General features: G+C 41.5%; 1 long non-coding RNA gene across 1 annotated transcript; it reads right to left on the minus strand.

Moving 5' to 3' along the window:
- Positions 1-2,615: 2,615 nt before the first annotated feature.
- Positions 2,616-4,586, minus strand: LOC126371402 (uncharacterized). Its single transcript, XR_007567033.1, has 2 exons — positions 3,964-4,586; positions 2,616-3,763 (listed from the first exon to the last, which is right to left on the minus strand). It is a non-coding gene; the product is annotated as an uncharacterized LOC126371402 (long non-coding RNA).
- Positions 4,587-4,912: the final 326 nt, after the last annotated feature.

A 4,912-nucleotide genomic window follows, 5' to 3' on the forward strand; every position in this document is an offset into this window, starting at 1 on the left:
CTCAGATGGAATGGACTTGGTGGAATGAGCTGATGGAGCTCATGTGCACACTCCCCGAAGTACAATCTGTAAAACACCGACAATCATCAAAACATTACATTAGGTCACGACTATATCCCAACCTTCTTCTTCTATCGTGTGGATTGTGAGGTGGATTACCAACCCCATCAATCCTGGTCAGGGTAATAACCCTGTATGCACTGAGCCGCCATAGGCCCCTGACATGACTTAAATATGTAACGACTACGTACTTACTAGTAAGTAATAATCGGGACCAACGGTTTAACGTGCCTTCCGAAGCACGGATCATCTTAGTTTTTGGACAATTATTATTAAGTGATCAGCCTGTAATGTCCTAACCAGACTAGGGATCACAAAGTGATTATTGTGATTTGTCCCCACCAAGAATCGAACCCCGGGAGAATCGATTATATCCCAATGGGGTAGGTACATCCATAGCAAGATCAACTAAGTACCCAGCCCAGTTACCCACAACTCACCGAGCTTTCGAGCTTTAGACGGATAACTTCCGAAAAACGAGTTTTTCAGTCAGTATCTTTTTTGGTATTGCAATAGTGTTAACAATACTGTATTTGAAAAAAATATTGCAGTCGTGAATTATTTGAGAAGTATTTCTTTTGAGATACTTACTTACTTACCTAAGTATGAAATCTTTTTTCACGTCTACATCAAAATTCTGGCTGCTAAAAAAGTGTGAAATATTCTAATAATTTGATTTGAAAATGATGGAACGTTCCTTTCAGTCATCATTCTTCAGTTTTTATAGAAAAATCCGACTGAAAACACACAAAGTGACAAAAATATTTTAGAAAAAAGAAATAAATGTAAAAAAATATTTTTTTATTTTATAATTTATTTGACCTAAGTAGTTCTGTTAAGCTATTAAGTTTCAAGTGAATATAATTTCACCTGTTGGTGGGTTAGAAACCTTAGCTTGAACCTTTATTCTGATAGTTTCCAAGTTGCAAAGATGTGAGTACCACTTATTTCATAATTGTTGTTTTCAGCTCTACCAGGCAGCTACTGCTGCTGCAAATCTGGAATGTTCTTTAAAATATTTTACATGAGGCTGTTAATTCATTTCCTAGTGTGCTGGATGAGCTTCACGACCACCGGATACTGCACGTCAATATTTTCATCGCAAAAATATCTAAAAATCTTCTTTTTGCAAATATCCAGAAACATTTTTGCAAATATTTCTTTTGTGACTGCATATTTACTGGGTATTGGTAATAAAAAAATGTATTGACATCCGGTGATGGTAGAAAAAGCTTTAAGACGATTAAATTAGTTTCAGGTTCTACACTACCATCATTACGAGTTAAAGCTAAAAGCAGCTGAGGAAACCCTGTTCTAACCCAACCTAACCTTGCCACGTTCCAGGTCTTGTTGCTGTTGCTACCAGCCGTGTTGCGAGCCGTGCTGCCAGCCGTGCTGTCAGCCGTGCCAGCCTTGTTGCCAGCCGTGCTATCCGTGCTGTGAACCGTGCCAACCGCGCTGCGAGCCATGCAAACCACCACCGAGACCAAAAGTATATTGCCCAAGGATCACCATCTACGCGTGCTGCGCTAAAATCTGTTGAGTAATGAAGGTTGATGACGCCACGTTACCAACGTGTTGATGGCTGCGCATCTGAGACACTGGCGCGTGCTGCGGGACGCGCTGAAACTATGAAGATGTGTGGGAAATGAGAGAGACGTTGTCTGGCGTGGCGTGTCAAGCGCCGGCCTGCCCGGCGCATGTTGTGCTGTGCGTATCGCGTGTAGTCTATGCAGTGTTTATTAAATTTTAAATAAAAAAAATTGGTTTCATTTAATTTGAAAGTTAGTCTAAATCTGAGTAGTGCTATGGGAGATGCTTTTTTTTCTATTAATGCAGGTAGTGTCACGGGACATTTCGGACCCACGATACCCCTTTCGGACCCACGATACCCCTTTCGGACCCACGATACCCCCTGACGATACCCCTGATGGTATCGTAGAGTAATATCTCATGGCACTACTAGTAGTGCGCCTAAATAAGTTTAGGTACTTAATAACTGTCTGGGGAGAACATTCCTTTCCCTAATTTCTAAGCTGTCAAGGTCTACTCTTACTACGTCCTGTCTCAATGACTTCACTCGCTCTCTGTTAAGTACGTCATGTCCCTCTGTGACGTCAGCTGTCCCTCTGTGACATCTATCCTTCACACATTTAAGTAAATGTTACTATCCTCATTGCACATAACCCTCCTCATTGCACATAACCCAGTGACTATTGGCTCTAATGAGAATGAGACCGTACTTCAAAGCAGTTGCACCTTTAATGGTGCAAATGAAACTAATTAGTCTCATCTGCACCATTGATGGTGCAGGTCAATGGTGCATACGGTACAACGGCACATCAATGATTGATTCGGTGACGTAACTACCTGCCAAAATGGTGAACAAACCGTTCGCGTTCGGTGGTTAAAAGGAAAAATATGAAAATTATTAACGTACACGTGATAAGAGGACTAAATAACGATTACAGTAAATATTTGTCGTAACAGAGGGGGTGTCGGTCGTAACATCATCATCAGAATGGAGGGTGGGCGTTAGAAGACAATAATGGCCGTCATCAGTATCACAATCATTTTATTTACTTCCACATAGTTTTTGTATCACGATTAAATAAAGTCACAGCATAAGGTACACACTCACGGCAACGTCACGGTATTCGTAACGGTTACACAGTCTCTCGTTATCTAGCGCGCATAAGGACGTTAGCGCGAAGGGGCTACTCGCCCTCTACTTGCCCTCCACCACCCATGGTTCCTATATTCGGACCGAATCATCGGGACATGTGAACGTACTTGCTAGGTACTCTTTTCCGATCACACTTTCTTGACGTCCCTACAAGTTATAGGCGAGCGACTATAGCACTCCTCGTAATTATTCGACACGTCCGCTCATGACGAAGGTTCGCGGTAGACTGCCCGACTAGAACGGCAGTACACGTCCGCTCGACACGACGACTCTGTAGTGACTCCCTCGACTTCACGCAGCTCTGGCCGTACGCCACCTTTCGTCGGAGCGTAGCAACTTCATAACGGAAGTGATGTAACTTCATTTTATTTTCCGATTTGATCAATTTCTCTTCTTAATTCATAACTAACGCCGACACGGCCATCCTGCGTGACACACGTCCTCGTGTGTTAATCTGAAACAATATACCACAGCACAGTATCCAAGTTCGCTCGGTCATTCCTGACCTAACATGAGACTCTATAAAGGACTCTACATGGAGCTCTATTTGTGACTCTACATGGAGCTCTATTTGTGACTCTACACGAGCTCTACTTGTGACTCTACACGAGCTCTACTTGTGACTCTACACGAGCTCTACTTGTGACTCTACATGAGCTCTACTTGTGACTCTACATGAGCTCTACTTGTGACTCTACATGAGCTCTACATGAGCTCTACTTGTGACTCTACATAAGACTTCAGTACACATATCCATCAAGTGGATCTCCCGTGTGCATCACCACACAGAGTAAACAATTTGAAAGAATGCCTCAATCAACAACAATGATCAAAATATCAAAAAAATATCTTAGACTGTTCATTTTACACACACATACACGGGCACATAAATACTCGGTTATAAGTCAACATTGGCAACCATTTGCCACTTTCATAACAGACCATCATTGGCCAACTCAACAAGGTAATCATATACCACTAAAACCAGGTCCCCATGGACCTAAACAATCACCACACCTCCAGTCGCACACCGCGCCCTGAACAGCCTCTAATGGGACTGCAGTTACGACTACGCTGGAGCCACAGTGCACCTTAATACTCGGTGATAACATTGGCAACCATTTGCCACTTTCATAACAGACCATCATTGGTCATTTCCACAAGGTAATCATATACCACTAAAACCAGGTCCCCATGGACCTACACACTCACCACACCTCCAGTCGCACACCGCGCCCTGAACAGCCTCTAACGGGACTGCAGTTACGACTACGCTGGAAATGCAGCACAACAACAAAAGAGAAAATAACAATACCAAAGTATGTGTGCCGTGTAACATCTTATTCACTCTCTAAATCAGTAACATTTAACTCAGAAGGCAATTCGCTTCGAGGCATTTTTTCCAAGTCTATTTCACTTAATCATAATCCAAATCATTTTACTTCGCAATGTTTACTTCACTTCATTACGATTTCCAATTTAACTAAAGTTAACAAAAGACAACTTTCTGCACTATATTCGTTTGTATCCTATTAAAACTTCCCATATTTCAAATCAGGTAAAACAGATACGACTCACCAGGACTTATAAGAATTTCCAATAAAAGATCAACCACTGGTCTTGTGACATGGTTTAGGTCTTCACCAGCGCAGCAAGTCCGGCTGGTATACAACGTGCTGCCATGATGACGTCACTTTGCACGGCTACAGCTCAGCCCGCGCCATTTTCATCCCCGCTTGTAATCCATCAATTGCCGAACCAAGTTATAACATGAAACAAAAGAATTCACTGTATTATCGTATTCACAAGACTTTCTTTTAATCGGTTTAAAAAGATTTCAATAAAGAGTGTTGAATTTTGAAACATTTGATGAACGACGGTAGATTACAAAACACGTTATTTAACGAGACTTAATTATCATGTCATGATTAATTTCTTTTTGCTTGGAGTGAGAAAATACAACTTTAACCACGCAGGTTAAGCGTGTCTAAACTGATTCGAAATATTTTTAGACCAAAATACAAAGATTTGACGATGATGAAAACAGATTGGAAAACGCGGTATGATTGACACGGATTGACACAATATGTCTCGGCAATTTGGTTTTAAAAAAGGCAATTTTCTCATTATTAGAAACGGAAATTCACCCAGCAATGAAGTCAATAA

Source organism: Pectinophora gossypiella, chromosome 12, assembly GCF_024362695.1.
Source record: "Pectinophora gossypiella chromosome 12, ilPecGoss1.1, whole genome shotgun sequence".
Classification (NCBI taxonomy): Eukaryota; Metazoa; Arthropoda; class Insecta; order Lepidoptera; family Gelechiidae; genus Pectinophora; species Pectinophora gossypiella.